At 57.1% G+C, this 17,195-nt stretch overlaps 1 protein-coding gene across 1 annotated transcript in view; it reads left to right on the forward strand.

Annotated features, from left to right (window-relative positions):
- Positions 1 to 540: 540 nt before the first annotated feature.
- LOC142475184 (maestro heat-like repeat-containing protein family member 1) overlaps positions 541 to 17,195 on the forward strand; it is a 53,005-nt gene continuing 36,350 nt past the window's right edge. Inside the window, exon 1 of the mRNA XM_075581159.1 lies at positions 541 to 564. The gene's annotated coding sequence lies outside the window, so the exon portion shown is untranslated. The remainder of the gene's footprint in view (positions 565 to 17,195) is intronic.

The raw sequence follows: 17,195 nt of genomic DNA on the forward strand, positions 1-17,195 counted from the left end.
TCTGCTGGTTTATCGCACTGTAACCGCTGTTCTGCTGGTTTATCGCACTGTAACCGCTGTTCTGCTGGTTTATCGCACTGTAACCGCTGTTCTGCTGGTTTATCGCACTGTAACCCGCTGTTCTGCTGGTTTATCGCACTGTAACCGCTGTTCTGCTGGTTTATCGCACTGTAACCGCTGTTCTGCTGGTTTATCGCACTGTAACCGCTGTTCTGCTGGTTTATCGCACTGTAACCGCTGTTCTGCTGGTTTATCGCACTGTAACCCGCTGTTCTGCAGGTTTATCGCACTGTAACCCGCTGTTCTGCAGGTTTATCGCACTGTAACCCGCTGTTCTGCAGGTTTATCGCACTGTAACCCGCTGTTCTGCTGGTTTATCGCACTGTAACCCGCTGTTCTGCTGGTTTATCGCACTGTAACCGCTGTTCTGCTGGTTTATCGCACTGTAACCGCTGTTCTGCTGGTTTATCGCACTGTAACCCGCTGTTCTGCTGGTTTATCGCACTGTAACCGCTGTTCTGCTGGTTTTTCCCTCAGGTTCTGGGAATAAAAGTTGAGCCGAAGGTCAGTGAGGAGCGTCACAGCGCCCACAGTGCTCTGCTTACCCGCCCACAGCGCTCTGCTTACCCGCCCACAGCGTTCTGCTTACCCGCCCACAGCGCTCTGCTTACCCGCCCACAGCGTTCTGCTTACCAGCCCACAGCGCTCTGCTTACCCACCCACAGCGCTCTGCTTACCCGCCCACAGCGTTCTGCTTACCCACCCACAGTGCTCTGCTTACCCGCCCACAGCGCTCTGCTTACCCGCCCACAGCGTTCTGCTTACCCGCCCACAGCGCTCTGCTTACCCTCCCACAGCGTTCTGCTTACCCGCCCACAGCGTTCTGCTTACCCGCCGATAGCGTTCTGCTTACCCGCCCACAGCGCTCTGCTTACCCACCCACAGTGCTCTGCTTCTCTGCTGCTCATCTGGTACTAACCCTACCTCTGTATTGTGCAGACGTGCGGGTTATAAAGGGATATACTAACCCTACCTCTGTATTGTGCAGACGTGCGGGTTATAAAGGGATATACTAACCCTACCTCTGTATTGTGCAGACGTGCGGGTTATAAAGGGATATACTAACCCTACCTCTGTATTGTGCAGACGTGCGGGTTATAAAGGGATATACTAACCCTACCTCTGTTGGAATTCACAATGCGCATTAAGGAAAATTCAGGTGACTGTCTGACCACTGAAGTGGGAGGAATACATTGTATTAACCCTTTAAGACTCGGGGGTACGACTTTGCCTGCGGTCCGTACCCGTATTTACTGGTCCGAGTCCGCACGATGTAATATGGGGTTTCTAACGCTACGTGCGCGGGGCGTTACTAACCCCTAATACTCTGCGTGCTGCCACTAACCCCACGTCTGTGACACGCTGCGTGGGACATTACTAACCCCTAATACTCTCTGCGTGCTGCCACTAACCCCACGTCTGTGACACGCTGCGTGGGGCGTTACTAACCCCTAATACTCTGCGTGCTGCCACTAACCCCACGTCTGTGACACGCTGCGTGGGGCGTTACTAACCCCTAATACTCTCTGCGTGCTGCCACTAACCCCACGTCTGTGACACGCTGCGTGGGACATTACTAACCCCTAATACTCTGCGTGCTGCCACTAACCCCACGTCTGTGACACGCTGCGCGGGGCGTTACTAACCCCTAATACTCTCTGCGTGCTGCCACTAACCCCACGTCTGTGACACGCTGCGTGGGGCATTACTAACCCCTAATACTCTGCGTGCTGCCACTAACCCCACGTCTGTGACACGCTGCGTGGGTCATTACTAACCCCTAATACTCTGCGTGCTGCCACTAACCCCACGTCTGTGACACGCTGCGTGGTGCATTACTAACCCCTAATACTCTGCGTGCTGCCACTAACCCCACGTCTGTGACACGCTGCGTGGGGCATTACTAACCCCTAATACTCTGCGTGCTGCCACTAACCACACGTCTGTGACACGCTGCGTGGGGCATTACTAACCCCTAATACTCTCTGCGTGCTGCCACTAACCCCACGTCTGTGACACGCTGCGTGGGACATTACTAACCCCTAATACTCTCTGCGTGCTGCCACTAACCCCACGTCTGTGACACGCTGCGTGGGTCATTACTAACCCCTAATACTCTCTGTGTGCTGCCACTAACCCCACGTCTGTGACACGCTGCGTGGGGCGTTACTAACCCCTAATACTCTGCGTGCTGCCACTAACCCCACGTCTGTGACACGCTGCGCGGGGCATTACTAACCCCTAATACTCTCTGCGTGCTGCCACTAACCCCACGTCTGTGACACGCTGCGTGGGGCATTACTAACCCCTAATACTCTGCGTGCTGCCACTAACCCCACGTCTGTGACACGCTGCGTGGGGCGTTACTAACCCCTAATACTCTGCGTGCTGCCACTAACCCCACGTCTGTGACACGCTGCGTGGGGCATTACTAACCCCTAATACTCTCTGCGTGCTGCCACTAACCCCACGTCTGTGACACGCTGCGTGGGACGTTACTTACCCCTAATACTCTGCGTGCTGCCACTAACCCCACGTCTGTGACACGCTGCGTGGGGCATTACTAACCCCTAATACTCTGCGTGCTGCCACTAACCCCACGTCTGTGACACGCTGCGTGGGGCATTACTAACCCCTAATACTCTGTGTGCTGCCACTAACCCCACGTCTGTGACACGCTGTGTGGGGCATTACTAACCCCTAATACTCTGCGTGCTGCCACTAACCCCACGTCTGTGACACGCTGCGTGGGGCATTACTAACCCCTAATACTCTGCGTGCTGCCACTAACCCCACGTCTGTGACACGCTGCGTGGGGCATTACTAACCCCTAATACTCTGCGTGCTGCCACTAACCCCACGTCTGTGACACGCTGCGTGGGGCATTACTAACCCCTAATACTCTGCGTGCTGCCACTAACCCCACGTCTGTGACACGCTGCGTGGGGTGTTACTAACCCCTAATACTCTCTGCGTGCTGCCACTAACCCCACGTCTGTGACACGCTGCGTGGGGCATTACTAACCCCTAATACTCTGCGTTCTGCCACTAACCCCACGTCTGTGACACGCTGCGTGGGGCGTTACTAACCCCTAATACTCTCTGCGTGCTGCCACTAACCCCACGTCTGTGACACGCTGCGTGGGGCGTTACTAACCCCTAATACTCTCTGCGTGCTGCCACTAACCCCACGTCTGTGACACGCTGCGTGGGGCGTTACTAACCCCTAATACTCTGCGTGCTGCCACTAACCCCACGTCTGTGACACGCTGCGTGGGGCATTACTAACCCCTAATACTCTCTGCGTGCTGCCACTAACCCCACGTCTGTGACACGCTGCGTGGGACGTTACTAACCCCTAATACTCTGCGTGCTGCCACTAACCCCACGTCTGTGACACGCTGCGTGGGGCGTTACTAACCCCTAATACTCTCTGCGTGCTGCCACTAACCCCACGTCTGTGACACGCTGCGTGGGGCATTACTAACCCCTAATACTCTCTGCGTGCTGCCACTAACCCCACGTCTGTGACACGCTGCGTGGGGCGTTACTAACCCCTAATACTCTCTGCGTGCTGCCACTAACCCCACGTCTGTGACACGCTGCGTGGGGCATTACTAACCCCTAATACTCTCTGCGTGCTGCCACTAACCCCACGTCTGTGACACGCTGCGTGGGGCGTTACTAACCCCTAATACTCTCTGCGTGCTGCCACTAACCCCACGTCTGTGACACGCTGCGTGGGGCATTACTAACCCCTAATACTCTCTGCGTGCTGCCACTAACCCCACGTCTGTGACACACTGCGTGGGGCGTTACTAACCCCTAATACTCTCTGCGTGCTGCCACTAACCCCACGTCTGTGACACGCTGCGTGGGGCATTACTAACCCATAATACTCTCTGCGTGCTGCCACTAACCCCACGTCTGTGACACGCTGCGTGGGACATTACTAACCCCTAATACTCTCTGCGTGCTGCCACTAACCCCACGTCTGTGACACGCTGCGTGGGGCATTACTAACCCCTAATACTCTGCGTGCTGCCACTAACCCCACGTCTGTGACACGCTGCGTGGGGCGTTACTAACCCCTAATACTCTCTGCGTGCTGCCACTAACCCCACGTCTGTGACACGCTGCGTGGGGCGTTACTAACCCCTAATACTCTGCGTGCTGCCACTAACCCCACGTCTGTGACACGCTGCGTGGGGCATTACTAACCCCTAATACTCTGCGTGCTGCCACTAACCCCACGTCTGTGACACGCTGCGTGGGGCGTTACTAACCCCTAATACTCTGCGTGCTGCCACTAACCCCACGTCTGTGACACGCTGCGTGGGGCGTTACTAACCCCTAATACTCTCTGCGTGCTGCCACTAACCCCACGTCTGTGACACGCTGCGTGGGGCATTACTAACCCCTAATACTCTGCGTGCTGCCACTAACCCCACGTCTGTGACACGCTGCGTGGGGCGTTACTAACCCCTAATACTCTCTGCGTGCTGCCACTAACCCCACGTCTGTGACACGCTGCGTGGGGCATTACTAACCCCTAATACTCTCTGTGTGCTGCCACTAATCCCACGTCTGTGACACGCAACGTGGGGCATTACTAACCCCTAATACTCTCTGCGTGCTGCCACTAACCCCACGTCTGTGACACGCAACGTGGGGCATTACTAACCCCTAATACTCTCTGCGTGCTGCCACTAACCCCACGTCTGTGACACGCTGCGTGGGGCGTTACTAACCCCTAATACTCTCTGCGTGCTGCCACTAATCCCACGTCTGTGACACGCTGCGTGGGGCGTTACTAACCCCTAATACTCTGCGTGCTGCCACTAATCCCACGTCTGTGACACGCTGCGTGGGACATTACTAACCCCTAATACTCTCTGCGTGCTGCCACTAACCCCGCGGCTATCTGCTGCTGTGACACGTCTGTGACACGCTGCGTGAGACCCAGCACGTGGTACGTACAGAAGACTTGGACCCGGGGGGGAAACTCTGATCCTCCCCCATTCACGTGGCTGCAGAACATGTGGTTAGTGGATGCTGACGCGGGGGTTTATCGGGGTTCCGGGGGCGAGGGGGTATATATAATAATGGTCCCATAACGCCATTTTGCGGATTGAAACGGCGCGTTATCCCGGCGACGCCCACCAAGTGCGGCGGCACTTCCTGTGCGTGGGAAGCGCTGAGAAACTCACACGTGGAATGCGATTCAGCGACTCCCAGGTCAGACCGGTACTGGTCCTCGTGCTATTCAGCGGCTCCCAGGTCGGACCGGTACCGGTCCTCGTGCGATTCAGCGACTCTCTCCCAGGTCGGACTGGTACCGGTCCTCGTGCGATTCAGCGACTCTCTCCCAGGTCGGACCGGTACCGGTCCTCGTGCGATTCAGCGACTCCCAGGTCGGACCGGTACCGGTCCTCGTGCGAATCAGCGACTCTCTCCCAGGTCGGACCGGTACCGGTCCTCGTGCGATTCAGCGACTCTCTCCCAGGTCGGACCGGTACCGTTCCTCGTGCGATTCAGCGACTCTCTCCCAGGTCGGACCGGTACCGGTCCTCGTGCGATTCAGCGACTCTCTCCCAGGTCGGACCGGTACCGGTCCTCGTGCGATTCAGCGACTCTCTCCCAGGTCGGACCGGTACCGGTCCTCGTGCGATTTAGCGTCGCTCTCCCAGGTCGGACCGGTACCGGTCCTTGTGCAATTTAGCGACTCTCTCCCAGGTCCGACCGGTACCGGTCCTCGTGCGATTCAGCGGCTCTCTCCCAGGTCGATATGTGTGATATCCGGGCCGTGTTATATTGGTGGTGTGATATCCAGGCCGTGTTATATAGGTGGTGTGATATCCAGGCCGTGTTATATAGGGTGTGTGATATCCAGGCCGTGTTATATAGGGGGTGTGATATATAGGGTGTGTGATATCGGGGCCCTGTTATATAGGGTGTGTGATATCCATGCTGTGTTATATAGGGTGTGTGATCCTTGAAAAAGCGCCATAGTAGGCGTGAAACGCGTGGGAGAGTTTGTGCTGCCTGTTCTTTGTTTGTTATGTCGTCCGATATAATCGCATTTTAACCTCTTTGCTGGTGAGTTCCGACCTTTTTTCCTGGAGCGGATGGACAACCGATCCTTCCCCTTCTCTGCTGTGTTATATAGGGGGTGTGATACCCGGGCCGTGTTATATAGGGGGTGTGATATCCGGGCCGAGTTATATAGGGGGTGTGATATCCGGGCTGTGTTATATAGGGTGTGTGATATCCGGGCCGTGTTATATAGGGTGTGTGATATCCGGGCTGTGTTATATAGGAGGTGTGTGATATCCGGGCCGTGTTATATAGGGTGTGTGATATCCGGGCCGTGTTATATAGGGTGTGTGATATCTGGGCCGTGTTATATAGGGTGTGTGATATCCGGGCTGTGTTATATAAGAGGTGTGTGATATCCGGGCCGTGTTATATAGGGTGTGTGATATCCGGGCCGTGTTATATAGGGGGTGTGATATCTGGGCCGTGTTATATAGGGTGTGTGATATCCGGGCTGTGTTATATAGGGGGTGTGATATCCGGGCCGTGTTGTATAGGGTGTGTGATATTTGGGCCGAGTTATTTAGGGGGTGTGATATCCGGGCTGTGTTATATAGGGGGTGTGATATCCGAGCCGTGTTATATAGGGGGTGTGATGTCCGGGCTTCTGATGTTGTGATACGGAGACTGTGATTCCCTAGACTCACCACTAGGGGGCAGGAGAGATCCTCAAGGGCCGCGTTCCAGGAATGGTGTTAGGTTCTATGGAAGACATCCCAAGCCCCAAATCCCCCCCCCCCCCCACCTGGGGAAGGAGAGATTGGGGGGGACGGGGGGGGAGTCTGCCCTGGGGGACCCAACTAAGACACGTAATGCGGGAGAGTTGGCCCTGAAACCTCTGGGTTTGACACAGGAGAAGAGGGGAAAGCTCAGCCAGGAGACGCCTGCCAAGGCTGCTCGGGGGGAGGGGGGGAGAAGTGTGTAAGACCAGCAGCGGAGGGCCGCGGTGAGGACATGATGTGCCCTTACATCATCCCCCCCCCCCCCGGCTCAATCATCTCTCTCCATACAGTGGGCCTGGGGGTCTCTGTGAGTGACTGCCCCCCCATCTCTGTGAGTGACTGCCCCCCCATCTCTGTTTGTGACTGCCCCCCATCTCTGTGAGTGACTGCCCCCCATCTCTGTGAGTGACTGCCCCCCATCTCTGTGAGTGACTGCCCCCCCATCTCTGTGAGTGACTGCCCCCCATCTCTGTGAGTGACTGCCCCCCCATCTCTGTGAGTGACTGCCCCCCCATCTCTGTGAGTGACTGCCCCCCATCTCTGTGAGTGACTGCCCCCCCATCTCTGTGAGTGACTGCCCCCCCATCTCTGTGAGTGACTGCCCCCCATCTCTGTGAGTGACTGCCCCCCATCTCTGTGAGTGACTGCCCCCCATCTCTGTGAGTGACTGCCCCCCCATCTCTGTGAGTGACTGCCCCCCATCTCTGTGAGTGACTGCCCCCCATCTCCCATCGTAGTGAGTACAGTAACAGACAGTCACACAGCGGCTGGGGGCGCTGTCGCGGTGTGTGTTGGGAGTATATTAGTAGTGAGTACAGTAACAGACAGGCTCGGGGTCACACAGCAGCTGGGGGCGCTGTCGCGGTGTGTGTTGGGGGTATATTAGTAGTGAGTACAGTAACAGACAGGCTCGGGGTCACACAGCAGCTGGGGGCGCTGTCGCGGTGTGTGTTGGGGGTATATTAGTACTGAGTACAGTAACAGACAGGCTCGGGGTCACACAGCAGCTGGGGGCGCTGTCGCGGTGTGTGTTGGGGGTATATTAGTAGTGAGTACAGTAACAGACAGGCTCGGGGTCACACAGCGGCTGGGGGCGCTGTCGCGGTGTGTGTTGGGGGTATATTAGTAGTGAGTACAGTAACAGACAGGCTCGGGGTCACACAGCAGCTGGGGGCGCTGTCGCGGTGTGTGTTGGGGGTATATTAGTAGTGAGTACAGTAACAGACAGGCTCGGGGTCACACAGCAGCTGGGGGCGCTGTCGCGGTGTGTGTTGGGGGTATATTAGTAGTGAGTACAGTAACAGACAGGCTCGGGGTCACACAGCAGCTGGGGGCGCTGTCGCGGTGTGTGTTGGGGGTATATTAGTAGTGAGTACAGTAACAGACAGGCTCGGGGTCACACAGCGGCTGGGGGCGCTGTCGCGGTGTGTGTTGGGGGTATATTAGTAGTGAGTACAGTAACAGACAGGCTCGGGGTCACACAGCAGCTGGGGGCGCTGTCGCGGTGTGTGTTGGGGGTATATTAGTAGTGAGTACAGTAACAGACAGGCTCGGGGTCACACAGCAGCTGGGGGCGCTGTCGCGGTGTGTGTTGGGGGTATATTAGTAGTGAGTACAGTAACAGACAGGCTCGGGGTCACACAGCGGCTGGGGGCGCTGTCGCGGTGTGTGTTGGGGGTATATTAGTAGTGAGTACAGTAACAGACAGGCTCGGGGTCACACAGCAGCTGGGGGCGCTGTCGCGGTGTGTGTTGGGGGTATATTAGTAGTGAGTACAGTAACAGACAGGCTCGGGGTCACACAGCAGCTGGGGGCGCTGTCGCGGTGTGTGTTGGGGGTATATTAGTAGTGAGTACAGTAACAGACAGGCTCGGGGTCACACAGCAGCTGGGGGCGCTGTCGCGGTGTGTGTTGGGGGTATATTAGTAGTGAGTACAGTAACAGACAGGCTCGGGGTCACACAGCGGCTGGGGGCGCTGTCGCGGTGTGTGTTGGGGGTATATTAGTAGTGAGTACAGTAACAGACAGGCTCGGGGTCACACAGCGGCTGGGGGCGCTGTCGCGGTGTGTGTTGGGGGTATATTAGTAGTGAGTACAGTAACAGACAGGCTCGGGGTCACACAGCAGCTGGGGGCGCTGTCGCGGTGTGTGTTGGGGGTATATTAGTAGTGAGTACAGTAACAGACAGGCTCGGGGTCACACAGCGGCTGGGGGCGCTGTCGCGGTGTGTGTTGGGAGTATATTAGTAGTGAGTACAGTAACAGACAGGCTCGGGGTCACACAGCAGCTGGGGGCGCTGTCGCGGTGTGTGTTGGGGGTATATTAGTAGTGAGTACAGTAACAGACAGGCTCGGGGTCACACAGCAGCTGGGGGCGCTGTCGCGGTGTGTGTTGGGGGTATATTAGTACTGAGTACAGTAACAGACAGGCTCGGGGTCACACAGCAGCTGGGGGCGCTGTCGCGGTGTGTGTTGGGGGTATATTAGTAGTGAGTACAGTAACAGACAGGCTCGGGGTCACACAGCGGCTGGGGGCGCTGTCGCGGTGTGTGTTGGGGGTATATTAGTAGTGAGTACAGTAACAGACAGGCTCGGGGTCACACAGCAGCTGGGGGCGCTGTCGCGGTGTGTGTTGGGGGTATATTAGTAGTGAGTACAGTAACAGACAGGCTCGGGGTCACACAGCAGCTGGGGGCGCTGTCGCGGTGTGTGTTGGGGGTATATTAGTAGTGAGTACAGTAACAGACAGGCTCGGGGTCACACAGCAGCTGGGGGCGCTGTCGCGGTGTGTGTTGGGGGTATATTAGTAGTGAGTACAGTAACAGACAGGCTCGGGGTCACACAGCGGCTGGGGGCGCTGTCGCGGTGTGTGTTGGGGGTATATTAGTAGTGAGTACAGTAACAGACAGGCTCGGGGTCACACAGCAGCTGGGGGCGCTGTCGCGGTGTGTGTTGGGGGTATATTAGTAGTGAGTACAGTAACAGACAGGCTCGGGGTCACACAGCAGCTGGGGGCGCTGTCGCGGTGTGTGTTGGGGGTATATTAGTAGTGAGTACAGTAACAGACAGGCTCGGGGTCACACAGCAGCTGGGGGCGCTGTCGCGGTGTGTGTTGGGGGTATATTAGTAGTGAGTACAGTAACAGACAGGCTCGGGGTCACACAGCGGCTGGGGGCGCTGTCGCGGTGTGTGTTGGGGGTATATTAGTAGTGAGTACAGTAACAGACAGGCTCGGGGTCACACAGCGGCTGGGGGCGCTGTCGCGGTGTGTGTTGGGGGTATATTAGTAGTGAGTACAGTAACAGACAGGCTCGGGGTCACACAGCAGCTGGGGGCGCTGTCGCGGTGTGTGTTGGGGGTATATTAGTAGTGAGTACAGTAACAGACAGGCTCGGGGTCACACAGCAGCTGGGGGCGCTGTCGCGGTGTGTGTTGGGGGTATATTAGTAGTGAGTACAGTAACAGACAGGCTCGGGGTCACACAGCGGCTGGGGGCGCTGTCGCGGTGTGTGTTGGGGGTATATTAGTAGTGAGTACAGTAACAGACAGGCTCGGGGTCACACAGCAGCTGGGGGCGCTGTCGCGGTGTGTGTTGGGGGTATATTAGTAGTGAGTACAGTAACAGACAGGCTCGGGGTCACACAGCAGCTGGGGGCGCTGTCGCGGTGTGTGTTGGGGGTATATTAGTAGTGAGTACAGTAACAGACAGGCTCGGGGTCACACAGCAGCTGGGGGCGCTGTCGCGGTGTGTGTTGGGGGTATATTAGTAGTGAGTACAGTAACAGACAGGCTCGGGGTCACACAGCGGCTGGGGGCGCTGTCGCGGTGTGTGTTGGGGGTATATTAGTAGTGAGTACAGTAACAGACAGGCTCGGGGTCACACAGCGGCTGGGGGCGCTGTCGCGGTGTGTGTTGGGGGTATATTAGTAGTGAGTACAGTAACAGACAGGCTCGGGGTCACACAGCAGCTGGGGGCGCTGTCGCGGTGTGTGTTGGGGGTATATTAGTAGTGAGTACAGTAACAGACAGGCTCGGGGTCACACAGCAGCTGGGGGCGCTGTCGCGGTGTGTGTTGGGGGTATATTAGTAGTGAGTACAGTAACAGACAGGCTCGGGGTCACACAGCGGCTGGGGGCGCTGTCGCGGTGTGTGTTGGGGGTATATTAGTACTGAGTACAGTAACAGACAGGCTCGGGGTCACACAGCAGCTGGGGGCGCTGTCGCGATGTGTGTTGGGGGTATATTAGTAGTGAGTACAGTAACAGACAGGCTCGGGGTCACACAGCAGCTGGGGGCGCTGTCGCGGTGTGTGTTGGGAGTATATTAGTAGTGAGTACAGTAACAGACAGGCTCGGGGTCACACAGCAGCTGGGGGCGCTGTCGCGGTGTGTGTTGGGGGTATATTAGTAGTGAGTACAGTAACAGACAGGCTCGGGGTCACACAGCGGCTGGGGGCGCTGTCGCGGTGTGTGTTGGGGGTATATTAGTAGTGAGTACAGTAACAGACAGGCTCGGGGTCACACAGCAGCTGGGGGCGCTGTCGCGGTGTGTGTTGGGGGTATATTAGTAGTGAGTACAGTAACAGACAGGCTCGGGGTCACACAGCAGCTGGGGGCGCTGTCGCGGTGTGTGTTGGGGGTATATTAGTAGTGAGTACAGTAACAGACAGGCTCGGGGTCACACAGCAGCTGGGGGCGCTGTCGCGGTGTGTGTTGGGGGTATATTAGTAGTGAGTACAGTAACAGACAGGCTCGGGGTCACACAGCGGCTGGGGGCGCTGTCGCGGTGTGTGTTGGGAGTATATTAGTAGTGAGTACAGTAACAGACAGGCTCGGGGTCACACAGCAGCTGGGGGCGCTGTCGCGGTGTGTGTTGGGGGTATATTAGTACTGAGTACAGTAACACACAGGCTCGGGGTCACACAGCAGCTGGGGGCGCTGTCGCGGTGTGTGTTGGGGGTATATTAGTAGTGAGTACAGTAACAGACAGGCTCGGGGTCACACAGCGGCTGGGGGCGCTGTCGCGGTGTGTGTTGGGGGTATATTAGTAGTGAGTACAGTAACAGACAGGCTCGGGGTCACACAGCGGCTGGGGGCGCTGTCGCGGTGTGTGTTGGGGTATATTAGTAGTGAGTACAGTAACACAGGCTCGGGGTCACACAGCGGCTGGGGGCGCTGTCGCGGTGTGTGTTGGGGGTATATTAGTAGTGAGTACAGTAACAGACAGGCTCGGGGTCACACAGCAGCTGGGGGCGCTGTCGCGGTGTGTGTTGGGAGTATATTAGTAGTGAGTACAGTAACAGACAGGCTCGGGGTCACACAGCAGCTGGGGGCGCTGTCGCGGTGTGTGTTGGGGGTATATTAGTAGTGAGTACAGTAACAGACAGGCTCGGGGTCACACAGCAGTTGGGGGCGCTGTCGCGGTGTGTGTTGGGGGTATATTAGTAGTGAGTACAGTAACAGACAGGCTCGGGGTCACACAGCGGCTGGGGGCGCTGTCGCGGTGTGTGTTGGGGGTATATTAGTAGTGAGTACAGTAACAGACAGGCTCGGGGTCACACAGCAGCTGGGGGCGCTGTCGCGGTGTGTGTTGGGAGTATATTAGTAGTGAGTACAGTAACAGACAGGCTCGGGGTCACACAGCAGCTGGGGGCGCTGTCGCGGTGTGTGTTGGGGTATATTAGTAGTGAGTACAGTAACACAGGCTCGGGGTCACACAGCGGCTGGGGGCGCTGTCGCGGTGTGTGTTGGGAGTATATTAGTAGTGAGTACAGTAACAGACAGGCTCGGGGTCACACAGCAGCTGGGGGCGCTGTCGCGGTGTGTGTTGGGGGTATATTAGTTGTGAGTACAGTAACAGACAGGCTCGGGGTCACACAGCGGCTGGGGGCGCTGTCGCGGTGTGTGTTGGGAGTATATTAGTAGTGAGTACAGTAACAGACAGGCTCGGGGTCACACAGCAGCTGGGGGCGCTGTCGCGGTGTGTGTTGGGGGTATATTAGTAGTGAGTACAGTAACAGACAGGCTCGGGGTCACACAGCAGCTGGGGGCGCTGTCGCGGTGTGTGTTGGGGGTATATTAGTAGTGAGTACAGTAACACAGGCTCGGGGTCACACAGCAGCTGGGGGCGCTGTCGCGGTGTGTGTTGGGGTATATTAGTAGTGAGTACAGTAACAGACAGGCTCGGGGTCACACAGCAGCTGGGGGCGCTGTCGCGGTGTGTGTTGGGGTATATTAGTAGTGAGTACAGTAACAGACAGGCTCGGGGTCACACAGCAGCTGGGGGCGCTGTCGCGGTGTGTGTTGGGGTATATTAGTAGTGAGTACAGTAACAGACAGGCTCGGGGTCACACAGCAGCTGGGGGCGCTGTCGCGGTGTGTGTTGGGGGTATATTAGTAGTGAGTACAGTAACAGACAGGCTCGGGGTCACACAGCAGCTGGGGGCGCTGTCGCGGTGTGTGTTGGGGTATATTAGTAGTGAGTACAGTAACAGACAGGCTCGGGGTCACACAGCAGCTGGGGGCGCTGTCGCGGTGTGTGTTGGGGGTATATTAGTAGTGAGTACAGTAACACAGGCTCGGGGTCACACAGCAGCTGGGGGCGCTGTCGCGGTGTGTGTTGGGGGTATATTAGTAGTGAGTACAGTAACAGACAGGCTCTGGGTCACACAGCAGCTGGGGGCGCTGTCGCGGTGTGTGTTGGGAGTATATTAGTAGTGAGTACAGTAACAGACAGGCTCGGGGTCACACAGCAGCTGGGGGCGCTGTCGCGGTGTGTGTTGGGGGTATATTAGTAGTGAGTACAGTAACAGACAGGCTCGGGGTCACACAGCAGCTGGGGGCGCTGTCGCGGTGTGTGTTGGGGGTATATTAGTAGTGAGTACAGTAACAGACAGGCTCTGGGGTCACACAGCAGCTGGGGGCGCTGTCGCGGTGTGTGTTGGGGGTATATTAGTAGTGAGTACAGTAACAGACAGGCTCGGGGTCACACAGCAGCTGGGGGCGCTGTCGCGGTGTGTGTTGGGGGTATATTAGTAGTGAGTACAGTAACACAGGCTCGGGGTCACACAGCAGCTGGGGGCGCTGTCGCGGTGTGTGTTGGGGGTATATTAGTAGTGAGTACAGTAACAGACAGGCTCTGGGTCACACAGCAGCTGGGGGCGCTGTCGCGGTGTGTGTTGGGAGTATATTAGTAGTGAGTACAGTAACAGACAGGCTCGGGGTCACACAGCGGCTGGGGGCGCTGTCGCGGTGTGTGTTGGGGGTATATTAGTAGTGAGTACAGTAACAGACAGGCTCGGGGTCACACAGCAGCTGGGGGCGCTGTCGCGGTGTGTGTTGGGGGTATATTAGTAGTGAGTACAGTAACACAGGCTCGGGGTCACACAGCAGCTGGGGGCGCTGTCGCGGTGTGTGTTGGGGGTATATTAGTAGTGAGTACAGTAACAGACAGGCTCGGGGTCACACAGCAGCTGGGGGCGCTGTCGCGGTGTGTGTTGGGGGTATATTAGTAGTGAGTACAGTAACAGACAGGCTCGGGGTCACACAGCAGCTGGGGGCGCTGTCGCGGTGTGTGTTGGGGGTATATTAGTAGTGAGTACAGTAACAGACAGGCTCGGGGTCACACAGCAGCTGGGGGCGCTGTCGCGGTGTGTGTTGGGGGTATATTAGTAGTGAGTACAGTAACAGACAGGCTCGGGGTCACACAGCAGCTGGGGGCGCTGTCGCGGTGTGTGCTGGGAGTATATTAGTAGTGAGTACAGTAACAGACAGGCTCGGGGTCACACAGCGGCTGGGGGCGCTGTCGCGGTGTGTGTTGGGGGTATATTAGTAGTGAGTACAGTAACAGACAGGCTCGGGGTCACACAGCAGCTGGGGGCGCTGTCGCGGTGTGTGTTGGGAGTATATTAGTAGTGAGTACAGTAACAGACAGGCTCGGGGTCACACAGCGGCTGGGGGCGCTGTCGCGGTGTGTGTTGGGGGTATATTAGTAGTGAGTACAGTAACAGACAGGCTCGGGGTCACACAGCAGCTGGGGGCGCTGTCGCGGTGTGTGTTGGGGGTATATTAGTAGTGAGTACAGTAACAGACAGGCTCGGGGTCACACAGCAGCTGGGGGCGCTGTCGCGGTGTGTGTTGGGAGTATATTAGTAGTGAGTACAGTAACAGACAGGCTCGGGGTCACACAGCGGCTGGGGGCGCTGTCGCGGTGTGTGTTGGGGGTATATTAGTAGTGAGTACAGTAACACAGGCTCGGGGTCACACAGCGGCTGGGGGCGCTGTCGCGGTGTGTGTTGGGGGTATATTAGTAGTGAGTACAGTAACAGACAGGCTCGGGGTCACACAGCAGCTGGGGGCGCTGTCGCGGTGTGTGTTGGGGGTATATTAGTAGTGAGTACAGTAACAGACAGGCTCGGGATCACACAGCAGCTGGGGGCGCTGTCGCGGTGTGTGTTGGGGGTATATTAGTAGTGAGTACAGTAACAGACAGGCTCGGGGTCACACAGCGGCTGGGGGCGCTGTCGCGGTGTGTGTTGGGGGTATATTAGTAGTGAGTACAGTAACAGACAGGCTCGGGGTCACACAGCAGCTGGGGGCGCTGTCGCGGTGTGTGTTGGGGGTATATTAGTAGTGAGTACAGTAACACAGGCTCGGGGTCACACAGCAGCTGGGGGCGCTGTCGCGGTGTGTGTTGGGGGTATATTAGTAGTGAGTACAGTAACAGACAGGCTCGGGGTCACACAGCAGCTGGGGGCGCTGTCGCGGTGTGTGTTGGGGGTATATTAGTAGTGAGTACAGTAACAGACAGGCTCGGGGTCACACAGCAGCTGGGGGCGCTGTCGCGGTGTGTGTTGGGGGTATATTAGTAGTGAGTACAGTAACAGACAGGCTCGGGGTCACACAGCAGCTGGGGGCGCTGTCGCGGTGTGTGTTGGGGGTATATTAGTAGTGAGTACAGTAACAGACAGGCTCGGGGTCACACAGCAGCTGGGGGCGCTGTCGCGGTGTGTGCTGGGAGTATATTAGTAGTGAGTACAGTAACAGACAGGCTCGGGGTCACACAGCGGCTGGGGGCGCTGTCGCGGTGTGTGTTGGGGGTATATTAGTAGTGAGTACAGTAACAGACAGGCTCGGGGTCACACAGCAGCTGGGGGCGCTGTCGCGGTGTGTGTTGGGAGTATATTAGTAGTGAGTACAGTAACAGACAGGCTCGGGGTCACACAGCGGCTGGGGGCGCTGTCGCGGTGTTTGTTGGGGGTATATTAGTAGTGAGTACAGTAACAGACAGGCTCGGGGTCACACAGCAGCTGGGGGCGCTGTCGCGGTGTGTGTTGGGGGTATATTAGTAGTGAGTACAGTAACAGACAGGCTCGGGGTCACACAGCAGCTGGGGGCGCTGTCGCGGTGTGTGTTGGGAGTATATTAGTAGTGAGTACAGTAACAGACAGGCTCGGGGTCACACAGCGGCTGGGGGCGCTGTCGCGGTGTGTGTTGGGGGTATATTAGTAGTGAGTACAGTAACAGACAGGCTCGGGGTCACACAGCGGCTGGGGGCGCTGTCGCGGTGTGTGTTGGGGGTATATTAGTAGTGAGTACAGTAACAGACAGGCTCGGGGTCACACAGCAGCTGGGGGCGCTGTCGCGGTGTGTGTTGGGGGTATATTAGTAGTGAGTACAGTAACAGACAGGCTCGGGATCACACAGCAGCTGGGGGCGCTGTCGCGGTGTGTGTTGGGGGTATATTAGTAGTGAGTACAGTAACAGACAGGCTCGGGGTCACACAGCGGCTGGGGGCGCTGTCGCGGTGTGTGTTGGGGGTATATTAGTAGTGAGTACAGTAACAGACAGGCTCGGGGTCACACAGCAGCTGGGGGCGCTGTCGCGGTGTGTGTTGGGGGTATATTAGTACTGAGTACAGTAACAGACGCCTGATCGGAAGCATTTCACTTCCTTGTGCTCCGGATGATTTCCGTTGGATGGATTCTTTGTCTGCAGCAATCCCCCCCCCCCCGCCTCCCCCCTCCCCCGTCTCCCGCCCTCCCCCCCCCCGCCCCCGCCTCCCGCTCCCCCCCCCCCCGGGACCCCTCACTCCCACGCAGAGCGGCGGGAGCGCACATTACACAGGGCAGACACGTGTGTAACACGCTGCAAGACTCACACCCCTTCCCTGCCAGAGCGCTCACCGACACACTGCAAAGTGTGTGTACGTGTGCACATGCAAAACAATGCGTTTGTGTACACGCAATGCAGTGTATATGTTTACACACACGTACACGCAAAGCAGTGTATATGTATACACACACGTACACGCAAAGCAG

This window comes from Ascaphus truei, unplaced genomic scaffold, assembly GCF_040206685.1.
Source record: "Ascaphus truei isolate aAscTru1 unplaced genomic scaffold, aAscTru1.hap1 HAP1_SCAFFOLD_1086, whole genome shotgun sequence".
In the NCBI taxonomy this organism is placed as follows: Eukaryota; Metazoa; Chordata; class Amphibia; order Anura; family Ascaphidae; genus Ascaphus; species Ascaphus truei.